Raw genomic sequence first — 18,918 nt, 5'->3', positions numbered from 1 at the left:
TGGGACGCCCGGAAGAAGCGAAGTAAACTTATTTTTCTTAACCCGTGACTATTAAAGAGCCTCTGCCACTTAAGACCTGTCGTTTTTTATTAATTCAGAACATTTTTTTTTTTAAAAAAATCCTGATCCACTGATGATGGCAAAAAGATGAAGCTCAGTAATTAGGCAAGTGGGAGAAGAGCCTCTCCAGGCTTTTATTCTGGTTCTTTGCATTGAGAGTTGGGATAAAACTTCCCTCTCTTTCTTTTATCTTTTGAGGAGGGGGGAGAGCTAAACTGTTTACTGACTGACCTAACGATCCCTATCCCGGAGAGGAGGGTACCATTCGTTTTTAGACGGAGGCGCCTCTGGATTTCTGGAGAGAGGGACAAGAGGGTGAGCAGATCCTGTTGCACATACGAACTGGAAAGTACCAATCCCAGGCAGCCAGATCCAAAGTCTTTTTCATCTGAAGGAGGTCTTTTCGGATCTGGTTTGGAGCTCTAAAGCACGGTGACACTTCTGAAAGAGCTACAGCTAACCTACACCAATAATACTAATACTAATAGCAACAACCTCCTTTTCTGAATTCTCGATTACACGTCTCCCTCCCCTTTATCTGAAGCGCAAGTGCTTAACATGTAATCTCATTACCACCCCTTTATATATTATTCCTACATCTCTAGATTATTAACTAGGGCACGAGGTGGTGGGGTGGTAGTGGGGGGAAGAGCCAACTTGCTTCCAAATATTTTCCCCCCTTTCGCCTTAAAGCAAAGAACGACCTTTAGATTTCTTTTTTCTTCTTCAAATAAATGGGAGTTACACGGGCAGTCCTTTGCGAGGAGGACAGAGACCGAACCAGACCGTGGGAAGGTCCTCGTGGATTTAGAGAAAATACACTGCCGCGGCCAAAATAATTCCTAGACACTTAGGAAGCCCTCACCCGCCGCAGAGCCACCCTTTAGTTTCCACAAACTCCCGAAACACGCGTGGAAAGTGGGGGGGGGAGGCAGGCGGGAGAGGCTAACAACGCGGGGGGGGGGGAAACATCGCTCCCCGGAGAGACTTTTCCCAAGATCGGTACGTACCCGCTCAACTCTTCATAGCAAGGATGCTTTATTATTATTATTATTATTATTATTATTATTATTACGCTGCTAAACAGGGAGAGAGCGGGGTTTGGACTGAGGATTTGTGTCAGAAAATAGCAACATAAAATTTTTAATAAAAATGAAGCTTATCACTACTGAGGAAGAAGAGGCGAAACAACTTTCACCTCCGCGGTTAGGACGCGCGGCTTCGTGAAGCTACAGGAGGAATGCAAGTGCTCTTTTCCTGGGCTAAGCGAGATTTTGACATCAGCGCCGAAAGCGAAGGGAAAACTAATCGATGTCCTGCTTCGCCCCCTCCCAGACAAACGAAGCGTCTCCCTTGCCTTGGCTTCGTCCAAGCCTCCAGTCCCATCCTTGGCAGGAAGTTGCCGTGGGGGAAAGGGGAGGGAGGGAGGAAAAGAAAAGAAAAGGAGAGACTTACTTTCGAGTAAATTTGGAGAGGCTTGGGAGACGCACGTGTGAGATTTGCAGCACGAGGCTGGGCATGTTGACACAGAAGGATGCCCAGCACGGGTTTCAAGGGGGCTGACGCTCAAGTAAGCCTCATTTTGTTTGTTTGTTTGTTTGTTTACATTTTCATTATTATTATTATTACACACTCTTGGGAATTTAAAAAGAAAAGAAAAAGAAAAACCCCCACCTTCAGTCCCACAAGCCATCAAATTAGCAGCCTCAGCAAATCAGACGTTGGGTGGATGGGGCGGACGCGACCCCGTCTGGCGCTGAGGAGCGAAAAGAGGTCCCCGCGTGTATCTCCCCTTCCCAATCGCGGCAACTTTTTCCCTGCGTAAAGAAAAGAGGAAACTTGGGCCAGCAAAACGAGTCTGCCGAAGAAGAGGATGCCAGGCAGGCACCGGGCTCTGCCTTGCCCTTCCCCGGTTGCCCCCTTTGTTCCATTGCCTCCATTCCACACGTGAGAGGGGCCGTGGGAAGCGCGCGGCTGGGGGAGCGCGCGACACTTCGCCACCCTCGGCCCGGCCTGTCCACGGACTGCGCCACCACCGGCTCCTCTCCCGCCGGACTCTCCTTTTCACCCACGTGACGCCGCGGCCCTATTTCCGGTTGGTCGGGGGGCTGCGGTGGGAGCCGAGCGAGCGGCCACCTGCCTGCCTCCCTCCCTCGCACGAGCCTCCCCCCGCCGAAGGGCGGCCGGGGGCTCATTAGCATGAGAAAAGGGCGCGCGCTCTGCTTCGGCGTCTCCCGCGCGCTCTCCGTCTCCCCGCGCATATGGCGAAGGCCCGCCGGAGCAGGCAGGCGAGGTCGGAGCCAGGGGCTCCTCAGGGTGACGGACCTGGGTGGGGGGTGGGGGGTGGGAACACACTCTTTCCTGAAAGGCGCTGCCTGGGAAAGGGCTTGGCCAACTCGGCAGCGCGCCTTCGCGAGACCTGGAGGCAGCCGACTGCGCTTCCAGAGGATCCTGCAGGTTACCCAGTTAAGCGTAGGATTGTTGGCGTGCTCTCTTCTGGGCCAGGCTGCCAAGAAAGTGTCTGTGAAATTAGAGGTATATTGATGACAGGGGAACCTCACTCGCTTCCAGTGTGTCTGGGTGGATTCAGATGAGCAACTTTTGACATTTGGGATTTTGGGGTTGCTTGGGTAGGTTTCTTTTCCTGCAACTGAAAGCATGCAGAATTGGGTTGCTTAATAGTGCCCAGCAAGCAACAGGCCTTCCTGTTTTCTGCAAGCCGCAGTAGGAAAAGTGTATGCCGTTTTTTCTGTTTTCCCTTTAAAGATGAAGTTTAAAAGGAGTTTCACATTTTGGCCTGTTGTTCATTTGGAAGGAGATGCGAAATCTGCAGCCCCGGGAATATAACACCTCCTGGTACACATGACATCTCAAGAATACAGCATGTCCCGGAGGAAGAGGAGGATTGGTCTGCTTAAAATTCACAAGCCTTACATGCTTAGGTGGACCAGTGTTTGATTCTGTATAAAGCAGCTTCCTGTATTCCTACATCTGTGCATATTTGCAAGTGTATCAGAAGTGTGTTTGTCCTTTTGAAAGTAAGCGGATAACACAATCCTGGGTGGATTCCTTTAGTGTTCATTCTTGGGATATAAGGGGCAGTTGCCACTCCTCCATCTCCCATGACGCTGATATTCAACTCCGGGTACTCTCTCTGGTGAAGTTGGTGGTTATTAGCATTCCTTCCTTCCCTTTGTTTACAGTTTATTTACTTTGTTGAATTTTTTAAAAGTTGCAAGAATTCTGTCAAATACATATATTCAACAGTATTTAGGCCTCAAAAATAAAGATGCATTAGAAAGATGCCTATTATGCTTCAGAATTATTAATTGACATTTTTATGATGAATAATTAATCATTGGAATAATTTTTGTATCTCTGATCTGAACACATATTTGCATATCTAATGCCTGATTTTAAATGTGGTTTCTTTAGTTGCATTCTCCCAGGACAAAGAGATGAAGTAAGAAACATCCTAATGTGAAACTACCCCCCCCCCCACCTCCTTGGTTTGCACTTGTAAAAGTGGGTTTATTGAGAGAGGAATTTCTCTCAAGATATGAAGTTGTCAACAAACTTTGTATGCCTTATGGGTGCATTGTAGAAAACATATTCAGATATGACTGACAAGAATTAATCCATTTAGGTCCTACTTCCTTAAATTCTGTGATAAGTTTAAGATCCACATTTTATTTATTTGACAGGTGGCCTGGTTCAATGGATGCTTTCTTTGAAATAAATCTTGCTAAAATCAGTAGGATTTACAGTCATAGATAGATCGATAATCTGGCTATCTATGACATACATATCTCTGTCCTTTTTAATGCTGTGTTTATATGACTCTTAGCCATACTCCATTTCTTGCTGTATGTTTAAGCATAGGTACAACCCCTATGCTGATCCAATTGATCTTCACAGCAGGCCCCACTGAAAGAAAGCTGGAGGCAACTTATATCTCTCTGTATATAACCCATTTGTTAGACACCTGCTACTATAAAAGTCCTGATGTGACTTACAGCTCAGTGCAAAACACGTTCTATGCAAGCCATTCTGAATTAAAAACAAAAGCAGCAGCTTCAATAAAATAACCAGTGGATTAAAAAAAACTGCAAGCCAACCTTAGAAAATACACATCATCATAATAATCAACAAGCCAAAAATGCCCACAGAGACAGCCATGGTGTTAACCAAATGCCTGGGAAAATATGAAAGCCTTTGCCTGGCGCTGGAAATATTCTTTGCCAGGTGAATATTCTTTCGGAGAGTGTTCTACACAGTGGAGACTGCAGGCAAAGGCCACCTCTCTTTTCATAATCCTCTGCATCTCCATTTGAGGAGGTCCTCAGATGGATGACCTCATGGTCTGTATAGGCTCATGTCAGAAGAAGCCTTCAATCAGGCCCCCAAACTGTATAAGGCAGGGGTAGGCAACCTAAGGCCCGTGGGCCGGATGTGGCCCAATTGCCTTCTCAATCTGGCCTGTGGAGGGTCCGGGAATCGTGTTTTTACATGAATGTGTCCTTTTATTTAAAATGCATCTCTGGGTTATTTGTGGGGCATAGGAATTCGTTCATTCCCTCCCCCCCCTCAGTCTGCAAAAGCCCTGTTGGACATTCGGCTTCCAAAAATAGTTCGCAAACCGGAACAGTCATTTCCGGGTTTGTGATGTTAGGGAGCCAAAACGTTTGGGAACTAAGCTGTTCACAAACCAAGGCACGACTACTGTATGTTGATGCCACAAATAATCATGGCCATGCATTTTGTTTATTTAATCTGTGAAATTTATATACTGCCCTTCATCACAAAATGTTCCCGTGGTGAACCTGTTTATGCTGAGTAGAGGAAGCATCCTTCACGATTTCTAAAATTGGTACCCACCTGTCATCTCTTCTGAAGAGCACATAAGAAAGATTGCTCGTGATAAATGTTTTCATGATCTATTTTGCTAAAAAAGCACCGGCTGGAGGGGGGCAGCATCTTGACATTACACTTCCAACATGAAGATACCTTAAATAACATGTTGGAATTTACATTTTACCTGCGCTGTATTGCAAAGTTGTCTATAGATCTCAGCAATCTCGTGCAGCCCATGAAACTAGCCATTTGCTTAGTTTGTGTGTGCTCCAGGTTAAGTGGCAAGGACAACTCCCAAGAGGTACAGCTCCCCAAAATAGTTGGAGCTATACCCACTTCAGCTTTCAGCCGTTGTATTCTTGCGGTCCTGTTTTACATAGATGAAATCCTTGCTGCCCTAATAATGTCTTTGCCAGCCCTTTGCTCCCCCAAAGTAGAAGTTTGCTAAAGATTGCATTCTCAGTCTGCTAGACACTCTGGGTTTCACTGCCAACATTTTCTAGGCCTGCCTAATTTGTGACCCATCAAGTTGATTGCAGCCAAGTAACCTTTCATAGTCGCCTGCCAGATTCTTGACGACTCCCCCATTTTGCAGTTGCAGGCAGGCAGAAGAACCAGGAATTTATTGAGCCACTTAGTGCATGCTGCTATCCGTGGTTGGCGAGTTGTGTTTAACTTGGCGGGTCACAGGTTTGCAAGGCCTGCTGTGTATCCAGGCAGAATTGGGAGTCCTGAAAACTGCAGCAGACATATTGAATCATCCCCAGTCGTCTTTCCAGCCCCAAGCTGTAAAAAATGAGCCTGATGGATGCTACTTTAAAATATTGAGCAGCAAAGCAAGCTTAATTGAGAGAGGTGGGTGCAATCCCTTGCATTTTTATTTTAGCCTATTTATTAAATTTATATACCACCCTTCTTCTGAAAATCCCAGGGTGGTTCACAGCATGAAAATACAAAAAAGAAAACACGAAATACATAATGAGAACAAACCAAACCAATAAGCCCCCACACGCTGCAAGCATTAAAAAACATAGAATGTTAATCAGCCAAAGGCCTGGTTGAAGAGGAATGTTTTCGCCTGGTGCCTAAAAGTATATAAAAGTAGTCCAACAACAGCGGAAGACCCAAGTTTGGGAAACCCTGCTCTAAATGACAGACAGCACCAACCTATACATGTTTACTCAGAATTAAGTTCCTATTGTGAAGCTGGTCCTGTTTAGTTTGTATAAAAGGTTGGGGAACCTCTGGCCTGGAAGCCAAATGTGGCCCTCCAGTTGTCTCAATCTGACTTTTGGAACACTCCCCAGACTACACCACTCACTGGCCCTTCTTTGTTCTTTGAGTGTTTTTACTTGGTTAGAATGTGCCTTTGACCTCTGAAGATGCCTCTTGTTCATCTGCATGGAGGATAGAGAGGGGTGCGTGAGTGTGAAACCAGCCTACTGTATGAGGGTAAGCATTAAATTCTTTGCCCTGCCCACTTTAGCCTCTGGCGCTGCCCACCAATGGCAAGTGGGCCTCAGGCTGAAAAAGATTCCCCCACCCCTGGTGTATAGAATTTAACAAGATAGTCCAGCAACCAATAAAAACAAACTGAATTGCAATCCTGTGTCCATTTACTGGAAGCAAACGCTATTGAACTCGGGATGCACTTTTGAGTAAACACACACCGGGCTGTGGTGCATAAATTGCAGAGGTTGCTTTTTGTTTGTTTCGAGAAGTGCCAAGTACAAGTAAAAATTACGCCGTTCATAATTTCTTTTTCAACAACAGCAGGTATTTCAAAAGATTATTTAAAATATCGTCTTGAAACATAGGACTCTTTGAAAAACAAAACAAGAGGGGAGGGCAAAGGAGCATATTCTCTTTTTTAATAGATGGAAGATCTAAATTGTCAAACCATTTGCAATTTATCCAAAATAAACATGCTTTGGCCTATCGGCTCCATTAAGCCCTCTAAGTGACAGGTCATTTAGGTGACTAGGAAGAGGTCATGTTGTGCAACTTCCGCATTTTCTTGGGATGCAAATGAATTCACCTCACTAGCTGATCAGGATTATGCCATTACCAGGGAAGTGTAAATAGATGAAGAATTCCTGTCTGGGCTTGCATAGCCTCAGAACATCCTAATATCACTGAAGAATATGATCTTGGGACTAAGCTGGCCCTTGCAAGTTTAAATGCTGAATAAGTACAATACATACTATTTTCTTGAATTATTATTTCATGATACTGCAAGCATATTCAAAAGATGGATGCTTTAAGGGTAAAGGTGAGGTTAATTGCACTAAAGTAAGGAGGTCGTCATTGGCTACTGTGCTGCCATACCAAGATCTGATTAATTCATCAATTGTCAGTGCAGTCAAGTTTGTAAGCATGTGGGAAACATGGGGTGTGGAAGCCTTAGGTTGTTCATTGCAGCTAAATCACAGTGTTTGAACTCACTATCTTTCACCTCCAATCTTCCATTTTTAAGATGTGGCAGGGAGACATCCTAGGAAAAAAGAAGTGGGATTAAGAATACATATAATAATAAACATTTCGTTCTCTTGATTTGAGGTGGTTCACTATTATTCCTATTCCTCAGATAGGGAAGTTGTCATTGAGAAAATACAACTTTCACAATGGCTGAAGTGTGCCTTAGACACAGTCATCTCATCTGGACCATATTGTCTGAATTGTGTTTTCCTTTGCAAATTGTAATTCCTTGAGAAAGTTATCTTCCTTATTTTCCTACTTGCATTGGAAAACATCCCCATATTTTTAAAAAAAAAGCTGTGCAAAAGGAGTGAACAACAGCGGTGAAGGGAAGAGTAACATAAGACATACTCTAGACTTGAATTTCTGTGCTGGATGAATTACTATTACAGAACCATCTGCACGGGCTTCCTAGTACTGCACTGAAGCACTCTGTGCTACTGCCTGATGTTTGATTTCCCAGCACTGAGAAATACTTTCAGCATTCATTTTGAAGCCTACATGTGTAAACTGTCCAGAACTAGAAGCATTTCCACTTTTAAAAATATAGGAGACTAGCATCCTTACTAAAAGCTCTGTCGTATGGTGTACTTAGGGTTTTCAGGTACTTCACTCCCAACTGTATATGGGGCAAGGCATGCAGGGGGGCTGATGAAGTGGGTAGGAAGATTCACGTTGGAGAAGGTGATGCTCTGGGTAGCCTGGTCCTGACCTAAGCTGTTTAAAGCTTTGCAAGTAATAACTGTTAAGGACATCTAGAGGGGCAGCCATGTGAATCTGTCCAAGAGTTCTGTGACATTGAACATCTGCACTGAACATCTGAGACACTTTAAACAGCCATGGCTTCCCGCAAAGAATCCTGGGAAGTATGGCTTGTTCAGGGTGCTGAGAATTGTTAAGAGACTCTTAGTACCCTCACAATGCTACAATTCCCAGAGAACTCTGTAAATTGCAGCTCTCTTTGTTAGAAGAATGGGGGTCTTCTAGCAAAGAAGTCACCACATGATTATAATGTTTCCTCCCCCCCATCTCCCACAAATACGAGATACAGCGTAAAGGAGCTGTTGCCTCTAGTTTTGCTGAATGAACAAGTATGACTTCTTGAAGAAAGCAAAGCATGGGTAATATGCTGAATGAACTTTTGGCAGATTTGACTAGCAACAACCCTCTCCTTTTTTCAAGGGCCTCTTTCCTGAGCAGGCATTTAACACTCGAGCCAAATTATATGACTGTTTTGTGATATGGATAAATCTGTGCTAAGGACACCAAACTGGTTTCCTTAATGCTTCAGCCAGAATTTTAATGCCCTGGCTGTCCAAAGGTGAAAGGCTAATGAGGAGAAAGGAATTCTTGGATGGGAACAGGACATTTGGGCCCAACAAACCTGCCCTTTTCATATTTATTACAACACACCTCTTTGCATTGTTAGTATATCCTCTGACCTTGTCTTCCTACATAAACACGTGTCACGACCTCCTTACATTCTTAGTAGTTTTTCTCAGGGAGTGCCTTAATGCATGTGAAGGTGCAAATCAATATTCCTTGCTGGATTTGCAGTTTATTTTTACATGTCTGCTTTTTGTGTGCTGCATTGTAAGTCATTAGTATGATGCATGTTCTCTGCCTCCAACTTTCCCTAGTTCCTAGTCCTCGTAGGTAGAAAATCAGTGCTCCAGTTTTTGTCTCTTTGGAGCTCCTTGTTCAACCTTCTCCAATGCTGGCCATGCCTGATGGGAGTTGCAGTCCAAAACAGCTAAAGGGCAACCAGGTTGACAAAGCCTGGCCTTGTTAGTAGAATGTAATCATTTCGTAGACCTGAGCTTCCAAACTCCCAAGTCTCTGCAATTCAAATATCTAACTGTGGAATGAATGACTATCACCCCTGGTGGAGAGCTGCTACCTCTGTCACCATCATGTCAGGGATTCTTGGTCCCCCTTTCTCACTTGTCTACACCACAAGTACCTGTGTCTGCGTTTCTTCAGTCTTTGAGCTGCCACCAGTTCTCTCTCAGAATGCTTTCAAGCCACCTAGTAATGTGTTTGGATGTGAGACAGTTTTATTAAGGGGACTTCATATACAAAAGGGAAATCTGATACCTATCTGGGGTGGGGGGTGGGGATGCTAGTTGGCAGTTTCCACAGACTGCAGAGCCACCGCTTCTAACGCTAGCCTCTAAATGGCTTTAACCTCAAGCCAATCTCTGCAATACTTCACCCCAGCCAATGTACTTCCATACCTCTCTCCAACGAACTCCCAACTGCCTACCCACTTCACTCTGTTGACCTCCAACTGTCTGTCCCTAACATTTAACTGTCAACTAGGGTTGCCACCCCTCCCTAGAAAAATGGGAGCATCCCTTTTTGGGACTAAAGTGTCTCCTGTCCCATTTGTACTTCAAATGGGACACTTTCCCATCCATATTTGAGTTCCTCCTCCTCAAAACTGCGCAGGCAGAGGGTGGGTCTGGTTCATTGGTTGGTGTCGCCTGCCCCCCTCCCTCCAGCTTGCTGGACTCAGTGTCCTTGCCCACTACTGTAATATCCTCTCCACCTCCAGGAGCAGCCCCTCCCTTCCTTGACACCATCGGGCATGAGAGGGAGGCAGCCAGCTCAAAATGGCAGCTGCGTTGCTGTTGGTGCAACTGATGGGGAGAAGGGGGAAAGAGCAGCCTCCTTACCCTCCCTCACTGCCTCCTTTCTTCATACTCACTGGTGTTCCTCCTAGGCTCAGCCGCTGCCAGTAGAGCATGGTGCGGCCCCCTCCACCACTTAGCCCCCTCCGCCATCCCAACCTGACCCCTCTTCCCTCCTCCTTGCTCAATGTTTCTCGCCACCAGCATGGGCGAGAGGTTGGAGCTGTGGCTCAAGTCGCCTGCAGGAGCTGGCCATCTACTGCTGGCCCCTGCACTGCCACTATAAATTAAACCCAACAAAGCATAATATTTAACGTAGTTTAAAGTAAAAATGGGGGGAACCCTGTCTTTATCATCAAAGGGGAAAGGGTGGGGACGGGGACAGGAGGTGTCCACACAGGGATGAGTTGAATATCATAACGATACGACAGCAAGAAGAGATGTGGCTGCCTATTGAGTGGGATTATTTTGCCACAAACAGTCTGGTTGTGGACATCTCTGCAGACCATGAATTTGCCATTTGATTCAATGGGGGCTACTGCTATAGATGCAGATGGAGAGGCCTGAAAAAGCTTTGTTTGCAGAATACTGCATGTTCTCAGCATCTACGGATAAAAACAATTAGGATTCTCTCCTGGATATCTTGCAGCCTTTAATGTATAGCACAGTGGACTCAACAACAGTCTCTTACATAATTAAAAAGCTGAGGAATGTACTCCTTTGGGTGCCACCATACTAGCTATTTTTCTATTCCAAGAATAGGCTGTTGTGGTGGTTTACAGCACATCCCAGGTGGAGTCACTGGGTTGCACTGGATGTTCTACAGAAGTGCACAATAGGGTGTGCAAGTAGATTGTGCTTCCTCCGGCTGTGTTTCCCACATAATAATTTGAAGACAAATGCGGGGGTGAGCAGAAAGCACAATGTCTGTAAATAAAAAAGAGCTTATGCATTTCCCCCATATAAGTTCTCTCAAAACACTAGTAAGATGAACTGTGCTCAGTCATGTTTCCTGTCCTCCTATTTATTTAGAACATCCACCGACCATTATTAAGGCTGCAGTCATACGTACACTTATGCCCCACTGGAAATGGTAGAACTGACTTATTTCTGAATAGACATGCATAGTCCTGCGCTGGGCGGTTCCAGTTCTGGGTTTTGCCACTGGGGCATGCATCTCTTCAAAGAGGGACTCGTTTCCTTTGGAAAGACCCTTGAGATGTTTACACAAAAGACTACTTTCTCCACTTTGTTTACTGGCAGGTTGGCTCTGAAGTAGGCCCACTTGTAAATATAGACCTTCGCATCTGTTTGCAGTATGAGGCCCTTCTTGCTGGTGGATCATCTCAAGTAGAGGCTCCAAGCTTCTTCAGAAGCAGCTTCTGGCCCTGTCACTTTCATTCCTAAACATGAGAAGGATACAAGTAACCCCGAGGCTGTTCTTGGTATGGGAACAGCAGACATATGTCTGGAGCAGCACAAAAGTCTGGCCCACTAAAAGCTGCGCCTGCTGTGAATAAGAACATCATGTGTTTTGTGAAATTATAACTGTATAGCCTGACCAATGGTGTATCTCTCTATGTAGTGTTACCCATTCTGTCTCTCCAAGATCTCAATAGTCCAAGCAGGTGTGCTGCAGAGAGGATAACATGATCATATGCGCTAGTTTATGTAGTCTGCTTTTTAAACATGACCAGTCCCTTGTGGAAAACTTGCACAGGTAAAGATTTTTCCGTGTGGCCTGCATCCTGTGTAGCAAGCCTTGGCAGCAGGAACTAAATTCTTTCAAAGAAGGAAATGCCAATTGTTTAGGGCCAATTTAAAATTCCTTTCATATTGTGTCAGCCAAGCACTTCTGTCTTGTCTGGGCCTCTTACTCTTCTTTATTAGCTTGCATCTGTGTTGTCCTTGATAAATGCCTTTCGGTGGCTTACTTTTGTCCCTGATTTCAATCTCTGTCCCTTCCTGTTTTGATCTTCCTACCCTCAGCAATGGAGGAAAAGGCCCTTTGTTTGACCAGGTCTGAGCCTCAGCCATGGACTGGTGCTTATTCCCAATGCTGATGCTTGCATTTTGACATAGATTTGGATCTCACACATTTATAACGGGCATTAAACTACAGATGCTGGGACTTCTGTAATTGTGATGCCCTCAGCAGCTCTTGGTATCTTACCTTGATATTCTAATCTCTGCCTTTTGCATAGATTAGAAAGGAGGCCCCTAACCTGACTGGCTGCAATGTACCTACTATGATAGGAAGATGCTTATCAGTTCATTAGGCTCTTGTTATCCATACCTGCCATTTAGGCTCTTATCAAATGCTGTTTGAGGAAAGTCTAATCACACCTATCAACCCACAACATTATCCACTGGAACAGCTTTTACCTCCCTTCCGCACCCCGGGGGGTGGGGGGTGGGACAAAGCAAAGCACTAGCCAGAGGATTTCATCTTGCAAATCCAGGTTGGCTGGCTGGAACCCAGGTTGCTCAAGAGTAGTGTGTTGCAAGGCCAGACCTGGAGACTAGCAGAAAAAGAGCTACTGCCATAAAACCTGACATTGCTCCAGTGTTGCTGCCTGATAAGCGAGTCGAAATGCTTAGCATCTGGGTGCCAATATGTTTCCTACACGGCAGCCTGTCTGACAAAAGTTAAATGGCAGTGCTGGGATTAAAGTAGGCAAAAGGTTTGTGGCAGAACTATTTAGTAGCCAAAAATCCTATCCCTCTACTGGCATTATAAGAAGATGCTTACTCTGGGGCTCTACGAAGTAAGCAGGGCACAATTGTATACATCCTTTGCTTCTAAAAGGAATATAAAATCCCCTTGGTGTAGTGTTATATGCGAGCTAAGAACTGTTGGGGTCCCTCTGGAAGGCAGAAGCTGTGGTACAAAGGCTTTATCCCTAAGTCACTGAGAGACTCCTGTAATGAAGGAGAGAAATATTCCATGTTCAGATTTCTATGGCAATAATGGCATTCTAGATGACACGTGGCTTGAAATTCAGGGCTGTAGTTGAACAGGGAGCACCCTAATAATTTCATCCCCCCATGACTATGTGAGCCCCAGTATAATATATATTAAGGTTCAGCTAAAATGCAGGATATACTGATTCAGAACCAGTGCACTCCTTTTTAGTGATTCTTGGCAGCTTCAGGCCTAAAAAACAAAATGCTCCAAAAGTGGTCCATTGCTAGAGCGATTGCCTCTAGCAGTCTAGAGCTGAATTGGGCAGGAAGGAAACAGAGGGAAAAAGTGGTGCAATAAGTAGCAACAGAGGGGTTAAACTCTGGCTATGAACATTTCTGGGTATCCATGAAAGCAGTAGGATTAAGGGTAAACGGAATACAGTTAAGAAAATGGACTCAAGTAAAATGACAGTGTAGGGCAGAGCTTTTCAAACTGTTTGTCGTGACATATTAGGGAGTCGGCTGTCGTGCACGCTCTTTTCACTCCTCCTGGGGATGGAAAGGGGTTAGTTTAACCTGCAGTTAAACTGAATTACTGTACTGTGTTGAGAAATGATGCAAGTCTAAAAAGTGTGCCACCAACATTAAAAAGATGGGAAAGCTTTGATGTAGGGGGGGTAGGCAAAAGCTGCTCCTCACCTCAGGCACCGGAGTCGCAAAGGGTACATTTGCACCCCTCTCATTTGTGACTGAAGTCTCTGGCCCCACATGCATGTGGTTCCCCATGCTAGAGACTGGTTTTCATTTAATCTTATTTTTCTTTGTGGAGGCAGGGTTAAGTGCTTCACTAAGGGATTATTGCTGTGGGGGCAAAACCTCCCTACTACCCTTGACATTGGGCAGCAATCAATTAATTGCAGGGACCAAGAAGGGCCTCCTCTCTTTTGATGACAGCTTCAGGGTAATGGAGGAAGGGCAATATGTTTCCAGTGCCCCTTCCCTCAAAACACCACCACCACCACCACCCCAGGAATGAATTTGAAAGAAAGAAAGAGGAGGAGGCCATGAGAAGCATTGGTTTCCTTCTCCACTCTGCCCTGAAGAACACAGCTGGTGTTTGGGTAAAAGTTCCTTGCCTCCTCCCTAGGGTCTTGAGCCTGTGTAAAAGGGGGCGGGTTCATGTTTAGAGAAGCAGACCTGCTTCTGCTCGGACTAAAGCAATGCCTTGATTGATCGGAGTAAGGGAATGCCGTTGAGCAAAGGCTTGGCACTCCTCATCTGTCACCCTCCCATTACTTTTGATGGTTTTTCTTTCCTTTTTTTCTTTGCTAGTGTTAAATGACAGAAACATTTCCAGTTCATTGGAAAACTTAAGGTTCTAGAAAGTTTGCTTAAAAACCCTCAGCAAGCTGTGTTTGAAAGGAGAATTTCTATTTCCAAATGCACACTCACCCAAACAGTGTTGTCCATTCGGATTTCTTGCCAAACAACACACGCTGTACCTTGAGGTTTTTTGTTTCTTTTTTTTAAAGCATAGAACACTGTCTAAAGCAAACATTGCAGGATAGCTATGATCATATTTCTTGACATTCTTCTTGTGCGCATAAACACAGGCTCTATGCTGGCTTACAATTGTGCTTCCACTAGTCGAAAATGACATGTACAGTTGCTAGGTTGGCACAAGGCTCGAAACCAAACTGGTAGAGTTCGGGAACGCTGAGCCAGACCAAAATATGAGGTCGAGGAAGCTGCTCTTATAATAATAGTGGTTATCTGTTTAATGTGTGATCTGGTGGCGACTGGATGTTGACCATAAGCAATTATGCATGCTCTAAAAACTGGCTGCAGAAAAATCCAGAGTTTCTGTAGGCCAGGAAGAAAACTCAGACTGTGAGAAAGGGCAGTTCTATTTCCTCTTAAACTAATTGCTCCTTTGATTTGATTTCACCAATTTCAAAAAGGCACAATTTCACTGCCACCAGGAATGCTGCTGAATTTAAGAACACCACCTTAGATTACTGAATCTAAGAGTGCAAAGCATTTGGATTGGTAGATTGGTTCTTGAGGGAACTGATGCGAACGGTAGTGCTCCTGCGGAGGTTCCATTAACTTCAGTGGGGCATATGCAGGAGAACTTCCTGATGGTGGACTGTGCATTAGCATTTTTTCAGTCGAGGAAAACTTGGGAAGGGGGTGTAGGTTGATCACATGAGGACTGCAACCTCAAGTGATAGCTCGCCTATGTGAATGGGACTTCAAAGCTACAATGCAGGGGAAATATTCATAATGCCTCACATCTCCTGAAACCCAATATTTTTCAATTGTGGAATATATGTTCACACATTCAGCTGCCAGTCACCAAGTGTAACAAAATTAAGTGATGTTCATACATGTGTGAACCTTCTTTTGTTTGCCATTGAGGAGTGTGGGTGCTTGAACCCCTAACATTTTAAATAATAATAATAATAATAATGATATCGAGTTCATTTTTTGATTCATAAAGCCATGCTTACTTTGCATCTGAGAGACACGTTTCATCCTAAAGTTCAGGCCCCTTCAAACCTGAACTTTTTAGTCAGAGTAAAGTGTGCTTAAATTTGCTGGATTGTGGCCTGTTTGTTATTGCAGTCTGCATGTATGAGGTCCGTTGGTTAAATAAATTGTGAAAACGTTATACTTCAATTTCAAGGTCTAGAAACGAGTGACCTAGAAGCTACAGCTTTCTTATTATCTTAATACGTGAAGGATTGCAGCAAAGAACTGACTTGTTTTGCCTCTTTGAAAAACCATGAGAACTGCTCACGATTTGTTTTGCACATGAGCAGAGTCGGGATTTGGATGTGGTTACTTACACATAATCTTATGTACGTAAGGCAGGAAGGGCTGATGGAGAGGAGCACCCCTGCAGACTTGGTCTCCCAGCAGTGGTGTCGCTACCACATATCTGAATGGTGAGAGTGCAGGATAGCTGGTGGAGAGATCAGGGCAGTTTATGGGCACCAGGTTGGCACTGCCAGTGTGCCTGAACCCTGCCCCAACCTTGCTGTCAGGGGCGTCTTCCCCATAGAGGCAAGTGGCGCAGGGCACCAGGGTGCCTAGTTTGAGCTGCATTCTGGAGGGCGCCTGGGAAGAGATGGAGGCTGCACGTAGTGCCTCCCGGCATCAGTTCACTACCCTTGTCCGCTGTGCCAAAGCAGTGCCGCGCCCGGAGCCTCTGCCTGCCATGGCCACCGAGGCACGGGCGCCAGGGAAGAGGCAGAGGCTGGGCAGCCATTTTGGAACTGGGCAGAGCAGCATCAAAAGTCGCTTCTGAGCATGCTCCGCCCAGTTCCAAAATGGCCGCCGCGCCAGAATAAAGCGGGGGGAAACAAAAAAAACCCAGTTTTTTTCAGCTAGGAACAGCTGGAAAAACGATGATTTCCCGGGTAATATGGGAGACTTGGCAGCTATGCTCCATGCTTCTTCCTGGGGCAAATGTGAGTTTTTGCAACTGGAGGCATTGCAACAAGGCTCCTCGCGCCTACGACCCCACAAGCACCTTCACCTACCGGGACTTTGCAAGCCCTTTGCCTGCCTGGCTTGGGTTGCGAAGAGGAGGAAGGTCCCCTCGCACCCACCCTCCTCTGGCAGGGCGCAGCTCGGCTTGGCCAAAGGGCAGGGTGGTGGAGCTTTTCCTTTTCTTTTTCCCCCAGGCTCAGCATCCCTCTCCCTCAGCCGGCTGACTGGCTGGTCCACCCCTGCCTCCACCTGCGCATGCCCACGGAGTGCCCAGGTGGCGAGGGAAACTGGATCTCGTGGTTGAGCAGCTGAGGGGATTCCTGTGGCCAAGGGAGAGGTGGCAGCGGAGGAGGAGGAGCCATAGGGCTTAGTGGCTTGTTGCGCCTTGCCAATGCTGAGGCGCCCCTGAGAGGCCGGCGCCCTGGCACAACGAGCCACTAGCCCCTATAGGAAAGATGCCTCTGCGTCCACGGGCCGGATTTAGAAGGTGGTTGGGCCGGATCTGGCCCCTGGGGCTTAGTTTGCCTACCCATGGATAGGATTAGGTGTAGGGCAGATATGGATGTAGCTTCAAAGGGACCTCAAAGTGAGCTCTTGATTGTTCCTTTGCATGAGGTGCTTCTGCATCGCAAAGAAGTTTACACTGAAACCCCTGCTAAAATGTATTACTGTAAACTGCCCTGTGTTCCTTGGATGAAGGGCAGTATAGGAATCTAATAAATAGCAATACAATATTAAATAATAATAATAATTTAAATGTGGTAAGCTGCACTTGGGGACCCCAGGCCGCAGAGCAGGCAGGGTTGGTGAATCAGTGGCTCCTGGACTATGGCCTCCATCATCCCTGATCATTGGCCTGAGGAGGGTCCCTAAGAGGGACAAAATGGAGCTCTCTTAGAATTATAGAGTTGGAAGGGGCCCTGAGAGCCATCTAAGTCCAACTCCCTGCAATGTAGGAATCTTGCCCAACGTGGGGCTCGACCCCATGATCCTGAGATTGGGAGTTGGGACACAGGTCCTCCAGCCCTGTCCTAAGGTAAGCTCAGGTCATGTTGTTGTTTAGTCGTTTAGTCGTGTCCGACTCTTCGTGACCCCATGGACCATAGCACGCCAGGCACTCCTGTCTTGCACTGACTCCCACAGTTTGGTCAAACTCATGTTCGTAGCTTCGAGAACACTGTCCAACCATCTTGTCCTCTGTCGTCCCCTTCTCCTAGTGCCCTCAATCTTTCCCAACATCGGGGTCTTTTCCAAGGATTCTTCTCTTCTCATGAGGTGGCCAAAGTATTGGAGCCTCAGCTTCACGATCTGTCCTTCCAGGGAGCACTCAGGGCTGATTTCCTTCAGAATGGATAGGTTTGATCTTCTTGCAGTCCATGGGACTCTCAAGAGTCTCCTCCAGCACCACAATTCAAAAGCATCAATTCTTCGGCGATCAGCCTTCTTTATGGTCCAGCTCTCACTTCCATACACCACTACTGGGAAAACCATAGCTTTAACTATACGGACCTTTGTAGGCAAGGTGATGTCTCTGCTTTTTAAGATGCTGTCTAGGTTTGTCATTGCTTTTCTCCCAAGAAGCAGGCGTCTTTTAATTTCGTGACTGCTGTCACCATCTGCATTGATCAAGGAGCCCAAGAAGGTGAAATCTCTCACTGCCTCCATTTCTTCCCCTTCTATTTGCCAGGAGGTGATGGGACCAGTGGCCATGATCTTGGTTCATATCAGGTCATATCTGGGCCTTAATTCCCCCGCAGCAGAATGGAAGGTTGAGCTCTGGTTCAGCTTTGCCGCTGCCCTGCCTCTAGAGAGGCACAATTGCTGCAGGTGAGGATGACAAGCAACTTATCTCCACCCTCCCAGTCTAAACAAGAGTCTCTGTGATTGTTTTAGCCATCACCATTATATATTATTTCAGAGCTTTGGGCTAGATGGTCTTCATAGTCCCTTCCGACTCTACAATTCTACGGTTCTGTTCTGTTAATGATGCAGTGACTGTGATCCCCTCAGTTTAAACACAGAGGAGTAAAATGTGTCTTAGATAATGTCAGCATGAGGTCCCTAATTTTAACCTGAGGGGCAGAATTCTACTTTAAAGAATGCCCTCCCCCCCCATGGACCTGGTAGGGATCAATTTATAATAAAACGCCGATATTCTGTTTCTTTTTGAATGGCAGCATTTTAGCGCAATGTGAAGAGCGCACTTCATTCACTCCCTCGGCTGTTTATGTATTTATGCCAAATCGGTGGTAGCATCGCGCATAAGGATCTATCATATTAGAGAAGGAGAAAATGACTATTATAATACTTTCTGCTCTCGGTTTCCTCTACAGTAATGCCCTTACACCTTTTCCTTTTTCAGGCTTTCTGTAGCATCCTAAACAGAAAGATATTGAAGGGAGCTGATGCTGCTTTGATCCTTATGCTTGTTGTCAAAGCGCTTGGGAATGAAGAGACTGTTGGCTACAATTGACTGTGACAATTAGGA

The sequence above is a fragment of the Zootoca vivipara genome, chromosome 1 (genome assembly GCF_965207765.1).
Source record: "Zootoca vivipara chromosome 1, rZooViv2.hap1.1, whole genome shotgun sequence".
NCBI classification, from domain to species: domain Eukaryota; kingdom Metazoa; phylum Chordata; class Lepidosauria; order Squamata; family Lacertidae; genus Zootoca; species Zootoca vivipara.
This window is presented reverse-complemented; position numbering follows the sequence as displayed.